General features: G+C 39.6%; 1 protein-coding gene across 2 annotated transcripts in view; it reads right to left on the minus strand.

Moving 5' to 3' along the window:
* SCAF11 (SR-related CTD associated factor 11) overlaps window positions 1–12,373 on the minus strand; it is an 89,438-nt gene that overhangs the window by 55,991 nt on the left and 21,074 nt on the right. For both annotated transcript variants that reach the window (XM_043446253.1, XM_043446252.1), the window contains exon 2: window positions 2,446–2,499. The gene's annotated coding sequence lies outside the window, so the exon portion shown is untranslated. The remainder of the gene's footprint in view (window positions 1–2,445; window positions 2,500–12,373) is intronic.

A 12,373-nucleotide genomic window follows, 5' to 3' on the forward strand; every position in this document is an offset into this window, starting at 1 on the left:
TTTGTCGACAGTGGCAAAGTCTACAATAATTATAGTCGGCCCTTTTCAGAAAAAGTTTGCCAACCCTATTAAAGACTATGAAAGGCTGCCTCTTTGGAGATGTGGCTCAGTCTCTCACTGCAGAGCCCCTCAAGCTTTCTTAGGTATAGGCATTGATTTACATTTGTATTCAACTGTTACCACAGCACAACAGCTACTTACTACACATCTGAGTCAATGCTTCTGCAATGGTTCCTTGAGTTTCTTTAAAAATTGCCTGAAGGCTATATACTTTTGTTGACTTATGTACATTTATTTTATCAATCTGGCTTCTAGAGTTTTCAACTTGTTTTCAACTCTGTTTGCTTCAGAGTAAGATTGAGGCAATTAGCTCTTTCAGCTTAATAGTTATTTCCTTTCCAGCTTCTTTGCTACATAATCAACTGATCTGCTTCTGATCTGTCACTGTTAATTTTTATTTTTTTTCACTGTTAATTTTTAAATCACTTACAGAATGCTCCCCTTAATATTTTTTCCTACCTGATTTCCACCATAAAGCAATCTTACTAAGACTTTATAAACAGACCTGTTTGCCTCAAGTGAGCTATTTTGACAAGCTTTTGTTTAGAATATTCTTTATTTGCATGTTTGGTGCTGGAGCTGTAATACTAGCACTCTTCAGTACAGATAGTAATGTACTGTTGGCACAGGTTTTAGAAAAAAAAACTGTCTGCATTCAAACACTAACTAGTCTGACACTTACTAGTAATGTGACAACTTCTTTAAGCCTGTTTCCTCATTTACAAAATGGAAATAAAGCAGTAACCATTTCAGTCATTATGAAAATCAAATTACATAAACACATAATTCATTTAAAGTGTTCAGTTCAGTCGCTCTGTCGTGTCCGACTCTTCGTGACCCCATGAACCGCAGCACGCCAGGCATACCTGTCCATCACCAAGTCCTGGAGTTTACCCAAAATCATGCCCATATTCTAGTCGGTGATGCCATCCAGCCATCTCATCCTCTGTCGTCCTCTTCTCCTGCCTTCAATCTTTTGCAGCATCAGGGTCTTTTCCAATGAGTCAGCTCTTCACACCAGGTGGCCAAAGTATTGGAGTTTCAGTTTCAACATCAGTCCTTCCAATTAACACCCAGGACTGATCTCCTTTAGGATGGACTGGTTGGATCTCCTTGCAGTCCAAGGGACTCTCAAGAGTCTTCTCCAACACCACAGTCCAAAAGCATCAATTCTTCGGCACTCAGCTTTCTTTATAGTCCAACTCTCACATCCATACATGACTACTGGAAAAACCATAGCCTTGACTAGACGGACCTTTGTTGGCAAAGTGATATCTCTGCTTTTTAATATGCTGTCTAGGTTGGTCATAACTTTCCTTCCAAGGAGTAAGCATCTTTTAATTTCATGGCTGCAATCACCATCTGCAGTGATTTTGGAGCCCCCAAAAATAAAGTCAGCCACTGTTTCCACTGTTTCCCCATCTATTTGCCGTGAAGTGATGGGACCAGATGCCATGATCTTAAGTTTTCTGAATGCTGAGCTTTAAGTCAACTTTTTCACTCTCCTCTTTCCCTTTCATCAAGAGGCTCTTTAGTTCTTCTTCCCTTTCTGCCATAAGGGTGGTGTTATCTGCATATCTGAGGTTACAATGTTCAGACAGCACAAAAGGAGTACTCAACAACTAGCACATGTGCACAAACACATGAATAACTCCCCACCCCAAGCAGATTTTAGGTATAGCAAAGGATTCAAGATGATAAATCTGTATGACTCTCCTTAAGAATAGACTTTCATTATTTTTACAAACAAATTTGTAAAACCCCTGTATTACAAAGACTATCCACATATGGAAAGAATGAGTAAAAAGTTTACAAAACTTAACCTATCAAATAATTCTTCAAACAGAACTTACACGAGGATAAGTAAGTTACTTATTCTACATGGACATTATTTATCAAGATTCTGGTTTATCTGAAAATAAAAATGTTGAAGCAAGACACAAAATCTAGGACTCACACAGTAAACAGCCCTAGGATTTTTGTATCTTACTTTCTACTTTATATAGGCATAGGAAAAGAAACACTAAATGCTGTAACATATGGCTGTCTGTGTACTCAATTGCTCGTGTCTGACTCTTTGCGACCTCATAGACCTCAGAGCCTGCCAGGCTCCTCTGTTCATGGGAATTTTCCATGCGAGAATAATGCAGTGGGATGCCATTTCCTTCTCCAGGGGATCCTCTCAACCCAGGGATCAAACCCACATCTCTTGCATCTCCTGAATTAGCAGACAGATTCTTTATCACTACACCACCTGGGAAGCCTGCATCATATGGCTACTCCAGGAAAAAAGAAAAGGTCATGTTTAAGTAAAGTTCCAACCACAATTTTCTAAGACTCTCGTTTAGTTTTTAATAAGTATACATTATTTACGAGGTTTCTTACCCTTAGGATTCTTCAGGTCGAACAGTCAGGGAACCGGCTTTCCATCAAAGTTATCTGGAGAGGGAATTATGAAAATTAGTCCTATTTCACTTCACTTTCAACTTGGGTACCAAAAAAAGGAGACTAGGAAAGTACAAAGAACTACTTATTACAGAGGGCCACCAGATGTGAGTATAATTTATTTAGAATGTAAAACATTTTAAGAGAATGACTATATGCCTGTAAATATGAAGATACACATAGGTCCTGGAAGCAAACAATAATGAAACTATTTTGTTCAGGGAAAGAGAAGCACAAGAAATCACATTTCAGCTTATAGGAGAAAACCAACAGAAAACAAAGTAACGGAGAATTAGAAAAAAAAATCTACCCCAACAAATAGACTTAGTCTCATCACCTAATAAAGCAATGTAGAAAAAGATATACAAAAGATATTTAACCAGCCCATAAATTCAACAACTATTAGTATTTAAATTATTTCCTGAACTCCAGATTTTAAGTATCCTTAGCCAGTAATCACATCTCGCTTATTCCTCTTTCTCAACCAGCCCCACAGAACTCCCCACATTTCTACAGTCTGCCTATTTAATTCACTTAGTATCTAGTCAGCACTCCCTATTTTCTAGGCACCACCAGGCCTTAAGCACTGACATACCTGATTAAAAAAAAAGTAACAGCATGGCAGGTGCTATAATGGCAGCAAGCACAGGATATTACAGAAACACACAATGAGCACCATATCCTTGCAACATATGCCTTTGTAAAAGAGGCTTCTCAACTAGGACCAAAAAGATTTAAAATGTATTTTCCTAACTCTCCTCCCCCCCCACCAAATACTCTGTACCATGATAGCATTTCCATCTTTAAATTAAGGACTCAAAATTTGAATTGTCAAAGTAAACATGATAGTGAAGATCTTAAATTTCATAATTAATGAAGGATATACACAAATAGGTAAAATCATTTTCTGATAATTTTATACTTCCTCTGTGGAAGTGACAATTAAGCAAACATGAAAGATACACTGTACCTAATTCTACACAATAAAGTTTTATCCCCCCAAAAAGCTTTTCAGATTAATGTCTGGACATACAGGTGAAAAGAAGTATCTATTCTTTCTTGAAATTCTATAACACAGTACATTTTCATACAACTTATCTGAACATATTAATATCTAACTGAACATCATGAAATTAAAAAAATAACACACCAATTTCCCTCTATTCATGATCACAATAGTTACATATTTTTCCAGCATCAAATTTAGTTATAATATCAAACAGTAAAACTGAAGTGGATATAAAACTCAGACAACTTACAATCAATTTTTTTTTCAACTTTTGCTTTATTTACACACTTTGATGAAAGTGAAGGAGGACAGTGAAAAGGTTGGCTTAAAGCTCAACATTCAGAAAACTAAGATCATGGCATCTGGTCCCATCACTTCATGGCAAAGAGATGGGGAAACGGGAAACAGTGTCAGACATTATTTTGGGGGGCTCCAAAATCACTGCAGATGGTGACTGGAGCCATGAAATTAAAAGACGCTTACTCCTTGGAAGGAAAGTTATGATTAACCTGGATAGCATATTTAAAAGCAGAGACATTACTTTGCCAACAAAGGTCTGTCTAGTCAAGGCTAAGGTTTTTCCAGTAGTCACGTATGGATATGAGAGTTGGACGGTGATGAAAGCTGAGCATCGAAGAATTGATGCTTTTGAACTGTGGTGTTGGAGAAGACTCTTGAAAGTCCCTTGGACTGCAAGGAGATCCAACCAGTCCATCCTAGAAGAGATCAGTCCTGGGTGTTCACTGAAAGAACTGATGTTGAAGCTGAAACTCCAATACTTTGGCCATCTCATGCGAAGAGTTGACTCATTGGAAAAGACCCTGATGCTGGGAAGGATTAGGGGCAGGAGGAGAAAGGGACAACAGAGGATGAGATGGCTGGATGGCATCACCGACTCGATGGACATGGGTATGGGTCAACTCCGGGACTTGGTGACGGACAGGGAGGCCTGGCATGCTGCAGTCCATGGGGTCGCAAAGAGTCGGACACAACTGAGTGACTGGACTGAACTGATGGTCTTTATGTTTATATCCCCTCAAAATTCATGTTGAAACCCTAACCCCTAAGGGTAGACAGTACTGTTAATAAGTGGGGCCTATGGGACATGCTTAAGAGGGTAAATTGCTCATGAAAGGGATCAGTGCTTTAGAAAAGAGGCTCTAAAAAGATCCCTAACCCCTTCCATCTCAGGGAAAATCTGAGACCTGGAAGAAGGCCCTCATCCAACCATGATAGCACCCTGTTCTCTAACTTCTAGCCTCTAGAACTGTGTGAAATAAATCTGTTCTTTACAAGCCACCCAGTTTTGGTATTTTGTAATAGCAGCCCAAACAGACTAAGACACATGCTCTGCTTTCAGGTACTAATGCACATTAGTCCCTGGAAAAGCTTTTCTAGTTCAGCTTTCAACAGGGTTATTGGGTTGCTTGTCAGTACTTGATCAACAAAAGCAATTTTGAGGAATCTTTCCATATTCAATTCTTTCATCCTGCACTTATACACAAAGAAATGTTTTGTTTTCTCAGCACTGTTTACTGATGAACAAACAATTTTATGTCTTGTTGTTTATCAGGTAAAATGAAAATAAAGAAGCTGAAGACATCCACATTTATAGGTTTTATAATAAAACCAGCTCCATGTATCAATCCAGGAAGTAAAAAATGTCTTCAAAATGTCTCTAATATTCTTGCAATGTCTCCAACAGCAAGTGAATGTCAAGAAGGTCCACTAATATGAAGCATGTCACATCATATTATGCTCTATAATAACCAATAACCTAATTATTAGAACAAATCATTTTTTAAAAGTTAAAATGAATAAAAATAAAACATTTTCAAAAAAGCAAGCCATTTAATCCTTGGGCATAGATTGAAACATAGATTAAACTGAAATAGAAGAAGTTTTTCAAATGTAATTTTGGAAAATCAGAGTTCATGAAAACTATGCTGTTACTCGGAAAGAGAAACTAATGTTCCTATTTCCTTCTACACTTAATGTAGCATAATCTCCTCAATAAAACTTGTACTGTTATACATGGCAGGATCATATATATGTTGAAAAAAATGAGATATAATTGCCATTTTCAACTATAAAATAAGAAAATGCAAGTTGACATAACATTCTAAAATAGATAAAAAGTGAAAAGGGGAAGTTTCCATTCTACGTGAAATGGATTAACTACATTCTATCTTGTTAATAACCTCACGGAATGAAACTATAAATTCTAGACGGAATGAATGGAGAAGCTAACTGAAAGCTAAAAGTCAAACAGTAGCAGGCAGCTTGGGGAAGAGCCCCAGATCAGACAGATTATAAACTGGCAGTGCGTTTATAATTATTTCCCACCGAACTTTGCCCCGAAGTTAGGCTTTATGAAACCTGAAACCTATAAAGTGACCACTGTTACAGAGAGAAGCAGAGACACAGAGAGGGGAAAGGAGATATGCACACTGGCACAAGCAAGCATTCACATGTGCTCTAAGAAAAGCCTCCAGCTCTGCCTAAGGAGTAGGAAAGGGGTCTCCTAATGCTCAATAGTCAGAGAAATCTTTGCTTTTTCCTTTCTGTTCTTCATTCCCCATGAGCCAGTTCCCAAGCAATCCTATGGTGCTGATGGCTGCAAGAGCAGCAGCAGAGTCACCATAAGCCTAAAACTCTTCGGGAAAGGCACCATGCATAATGACTGAAGAAAACTCTGGGGTACTCTCCTTGATTATTCTCCTGCCTTCTGGTGTTTTGGCTTCAGGTGCGATTGTGGAACATACCCAACACAGTGGAGCAAACAAAGACCTAGCTTTCTAGCCAGAGGACAGAAAGGTGTGTGTATGTGTGTAGGGAGGGAAGGAGGTTGTTTCAGGGATCTAGAAAATACCAAGGAAATAATAGAGAGAGCTTGAGAAAGTAATCTGTAAACTGTTCAAAATGTCCAAAATACATTTCAGAACTACTTGACATAAGAGAACCAAAAAATTTCAAATACTCACCTATGTCTGCTTCATTGACTATGCTAAAGCCTTTGTGTGGATCACAACAAACTGGAAAATTCTTAAAGAGATGGGAATACTAGACCACCTGATCTACCTCCTGCAAAACCTGTATGCAGGTCAAGAAGCAACAGTTAGAACCAGACATGGAACAACAGACTGGTTCAAAATTGCCAAAGGAGTAAGTCACGGCTGCATATTGTCACCCTGCTTATTTAACTTGTATGCAGAGTACATCATGTGAAATGCTGGGCTGGATGAAGCACAAGCTGGAATCAAGATTGCCGGGAGAAATATCAACAACCTCAGATATGCAGATGACACCACTCTTACAGTAGAAAGTGAAGAGGAACTAAAGAGCCTCTTGAAGAAGGTAAAAGAGGAGAGCAAAAAAGTTGGCTTAACACTCAACATTCAAAAAACTAAGATCATGGCAACTGGTCCCACCACTTAATGGCAAATAGATGGGGAAACAATGGAAGACTTTATTTTTGGGGGCTCCAAAATCACTGCAGATGGGGACTGCAGCCATTAAATTAAAAGACGCTTGCTCCCTGTAAGAAAAACTATGACAAATCTAGACAGTGTATTAAAAAGCAGAGACATTACTTTTCTGACAAAGGTCTGTATAGTCAAAAGCTATGGTTTTTCCATAGTCACGTATGGATATAAGAGTTTGACAAGAAAGAAGGCTGAGCACCGAAGAACTGATGCTTTCAAACTGTGGTGACCGAGAAGATTCTTGATAGTCCCTTGGACTGCAAGGAGATAAAACTAGTCAATCCTAAAGTCTACCCTGAATACGCATTGAAAAGACTTATGCTGAAGCTCCAATACTTTGGTCACCTGATGCAAAGACCAGACTCACTGGAAAAGACCCTGATGCTGGGAAAGACAGAAGGCATGAGAAGAGGACGACAGAGGATGAGAAGGTTGGACAGCCTCACCGACTCAATGGACATGAGTTTGAAGAAGCTCCGAGAGATGGTGAAGGACAAGGAAGTCAAGCGTGCTGCAGTCCATGCAGTCACAGAGTTGGAGATGACTGAGGGACTAAACAGCAACATGAGGAAAGACAATGCACAGAAACCAACGCCAAGAAGACACAGATAGTAGAGCACTGAGTGAACTGTCTGACAAAGATTTAAAGCAGGCAATAAAAATGTTCCAGCAAAAAAAAAAAAAAAGTTCCAGCAAGTAAAAGCAAATCCTCTTGAAACACATGGAAAGCTAGAAAATCACAGCCAAGAAACAGAAGATATAAAGTTATAAAGTACCGCCAAATGGAAATACTGGAACTGAAACATGCAATAACTGAAACAGAAAACACACTGGACAGACTCAGAACAGAATGAAAATCAGTGGACTTGAACAAGAGCAGAAACTACCCAATCTGAACAACACAGAGAAAAATATGGGGAAAAAAAATCATTAGTGTCTCAGGAACTATAACAGGCAAGAGTCAATTTTGACTCTGGCAAGCATGCCTTTGGCTGCTTTTGTTATTATAATTACAAACAATGGCCTGCTTCAGAGAACCCTGCCCCCTCTGCCTGACCCTTAACCTAAAATGCCTTTGTTTAGCTCACAAAGAGATACTCTAACCCTGCCCAACTGTGAATGACCCTAAACAATAGCACACTCCCCTGCCTGAGGCAGTGAGAGAAGACTCTACACATGGACATCACCAGATGGTCAGCACCGAAATCAGATGGAATATATTCTTTGCAGGAAAAGATGGAGAAGCTCTATACAGTCAGCAAAAACAAGACCGGGAGCTGACTGTGGCTCAGATCATGAACTCCTTATTGCCACATTCAGACCTAAATTGAAGAAAGTAGGGAAAACCATCAGACCATTCAGGTATGACCGAAATCAAATCTGTAACGATTATACAGCGGGAAGTGAGAAATAGATTTAAGGGACTAGATCTGATGGAGTGCCTGATGAACTATGGACGGAGGTTCATGACACTGTACAGGAGACAGGGAGCAAGACCATCCCCAAGAAAAAGAAATGCAAAAAAGCAAAATGGCTGTCTGAGGAGGCCTTACAAATAGCTGTGAAAAGAGGCGAAGTGAAAAGCCAAGGAGAAAAGGAAAGATATACCCATTTGAATGCAGAGTTCCAAAGAACAGCAAGGAGAGATAAGAAAGCCTTCTTCAGTGATCAGAGCAAAGAAATAGAGGAAAACAATAGAATGGGAAAGACTAGAGATCTCTTCAAGAAAATGAGAGATACCAAGGGAACATTTCATGCAAAGATGGGCTCAATAAAGGACAGAAATGGTATGGACCTAACAGAAGCAGAAGATATTAAGAAGAGGTGGCAAGAATACACAGAAGAACTGTACAAAAACAATCTTCACGACCCAGATAATCATGATGGTGTGATCACTCACCTAGAGCCAGACATCCTAGAATGCGAAGTCAAGTGGGCCTTAGGAAGCATCACTACGAACAAAGCTACTGGAGGTGATGGAATTCCAGTTGAGCTATTTCAAATCCTAAAAGATCATGCTGTGAATGTGCTGCAGTCAATATGCCATCAAATTTGGAAAACTCAGCAGTGGCCACAGGACTGGAAAAGGTCCATTTTCATTCCAATCCCTAAGAGAGGCAATGCCAAAGAATACTCAAGCTACCATACAAACGCACTGATCTCACACGCTAGCAAAGTAATGCTCAAAATTTTCCAAGCCAAGCTTCAACAATACGTGAATTGTGAACTTCCAGATGTTCAAGCTGGTTTAGAAGAGGCAGACGAACCAGAGATCAAATTGCCAACATCTGTTGGATCATTGAAAAAGCAAAAGAGTTCCAAAAAAACATCTATTTCTGCTTTATTGACATACCAAAGTCTTTGACTGTATGGATCACAACAAATTGTGGAAAACTCTGAAAAAGATGGGAATACCAGACCACCTGACCTGCCTCTTCAGAAACCTGTATGCAGGTCAGGAAGCAACAGTTAGAATTGAACATGGAACAACAGACTGGTTCCAAACAGGAAAAGGAGTACGTCAAGGCTGTATATTGTCACCCTGCTTATTTAACTTATATGCAGAGTACATCATGAGAAATGCTGTGCTGGATGAAGCACAAGCTGGAATCAAGATTGCCAGGAGAAATACCAATAACCTCAGATAAGCAGATGACTCCATCCTTATGGCAGAAAGTGAAGAAGAACTAAAGAGCCTCTTGATGTAAGTGAAAGAGGACAGTGAAAAAGTTGGCTTAAAGCTCAACATTCAAAAAACTAAGATCACGGCATCCAGTCCCATCACTTCATGGCAAATAGACAGGGAAACAGTGGAAACAGTGGCTGACTTTACTTTTTTAGACTCCAAAGTCACTGCAGATGGGGACTGCAGCCATGAAATAAAAAGACGCTTACTCCTTGGAAGAAAAGTTATAACCAACCCAGATAGTGTATTAAAAAGCACACATTACTTTGCCAACAAAGGTCCGTCTAGTCAAGGCTATGGTTTTTCCAGTAGTCATGTATGGATGTGAGAGTTGGACTATAAAGAAAGCTGAGCGCCAAAGAATTGATGCTTTTGAATTGTGGTGTTGAAGGCTCTTGAGAGTCCCTTGGACGGCGAGGAGATCCAACCCGTATATCCTAAAGGAAATCAGTTCTGAATGTTCATTGGAAGGACTGATTTTGAAGTTGAAACTCCAATACTTTGGCCACCTGATGCAAAGAACTGATTCATCTGAAAGACCCTGATGCTGTGCAAGATTAAAGGCAGGAGAAGAGGACGCCAGAGGATGAGATGGTTGGATGACATCACCGATTCAATGGACATGAGTCTGAGTAAACCCTGGGAGTTGGTGATGGACAGGGAGGCCTGGTGTGCTGCAGTCCATGGGGTTGCAAAGAGTTGGACAGGACTGAGCAACTGAACTGAACTGAACTGAACTGCCTGAGGCTTTCCATATTAGGAGGTATTTACAACAAAAGGCCTTTTTACTTTTTTCCCACACCTCCTTCCCCACCCCCATCTCTGATCAATAAGAACCTGGCGTCCAGACCCCAGACAAGATGGTTATTTTGAGACATTAATCTGTCACCTTCTCAGTCAGCTAGCTTTCTGAATAAAGTCATGTTTCTTGCCTCAACACCTAGTCCCTCAGATTCACTGGCCTCTTCTGCAGCAATCAGAGCAAGTTTGGTAACAAATTTGGCAAGCCAGTCAGTAGCCTTGCTGCTCCTGGCTAGCAGGCCCAGATCAGGGAATATTGAGACGAGGCCCTAAGCAGCTGCTGGGACCACTGACAAGTATAACTTGTTGTGTCTGTGAGAAACCTAATTTTTAATCCAACCTCTTTTGTAAACTGATGGATTTTATACTGCTGTACCTGACTCAGTCTGAAATCTTGAAATAAGAACTGATGCCTGTATGTATGTGCTATTGTCTCTGGATAACATTGTCATGGCTGAACTATAAAAGAACCCTATTTTATTGGCTTAAACAAAAGTTAGTGTAACTAACTAACAAAAATTAGTTTTACAAACCAAGCAATTCTAAATACACGAGAAATTAAGCTAAATAAATTTCAGGTTTACGTGAACTGGGAAATATTCAATATTAAATTGGTACCTGGAATTAATGTTGAACTTGGTTGATCTAACAGGCATGTCCTGAGTCACAACATTAAATGGAATATTAAGTATAATACTTACATTGTTCCTGAGTTTAATATAAGCTAAATAAGATTTATTTTATCTGTTACAAATCTGTCAGCAAAGAAAGTAACTCAATGTGAAGAAACTTCTGAGGAAATAAAGTGCAAATGAGAAGAGTTCAAAGTGTACTTTTACAAATATATGTTACAGGATCTCTCCAGACATTCTGTAACTTAAAAGCTAAAACTGGGCTAAAGTAAGTGATGAAAGGTTTATGGAAAACGGACCCCCAAAAGGGTTTTGTATGTGATCAGTAAGGATTGACTAAGTTTAAAACAAGTTTAATTGAGTAAATGAATCTTAAAGTAAGCTGGTGCAAAAGTAAATTTGGCTTTTCTCTCTGTTAAAACAGTCATATTTTCTGAAGATGCTAAACTGACTTTATAGCAGATTATGTTTATTTAGATTTTAAGTAATCTATTCAGTTCAGTTCAGTCACTCAGTTGTGTCTGACTCTCCACAACCTCATGGACTGCAGCACGCCAGGCTTCCCCGTACTTCACCAACTCCCAGAGATTGCTCAAACTCATGTCCATCAAGTCAGTGATGCCATCCAACCATCTCATCCTCTGTCGTCCCCTTCTCCTCCTGCCTTCAATCTTTCCCAGCATCAGGGTCTCTTCCAATGAGTCAGTTTTTCACATCAGGAGGCCAAAGTATTGGAGCTTCAGCTTTAGCATCATCAGTCCTTCCAATGAATATTCAGGACTGATTTCCTTTAGGATTGACTGGTTGGATCTCCTTGCAGTCCAAGGGACTCTCAAGAGTCTTCTCCACACCACAGTTCAAAAGCATCAAGCCTGCAGCACTCAGCTTTCTTTATGGTCCAACTCTCACATTCATACATGACTACCGGAAAAACCATAGCTTTGACTAGATGGACCCTTTGTTGGTAAAGCAATGTCTCTGCTTTTTAACATACTGTCCAGGTTTGTCATAGCTTTTCTTACAGGGAGCAAGCATCTTTCAATTTCATGGCTGCAGTCCCCATCTGCAGTGACTTTGGAGCCCAAGATAATAGTCTCTCACTGTTTACATTGTTTCCCCATCTATTTGCCATGAAGTGATGGGACTGGATGCCATGATCTTAGCTTTTTGAATAGTGAGTTTTAAGTCAGTTTTTTCACTCTCCTCTGTCACTTTCATCAAGAGGCTCTTTAGCCCTTCTTCACTTTCTGACATA

Source organism: Cervus canadensis, chromosome 25 (genome assembly GCF_019320065.1).
Source record: "Cervus canadensis isolate Bull #8, Minnesota chromosome 25, ASM1932006v1, whole genome shotgun sequence".
In the NCBI taxonomy this organism is placed as follows: domain Eukaryota; kingdom Metazoa; phylum Chordata; class Mammalia; order Artiodactyla; family Cervidae; genus Cervus; species Cervus canadensis.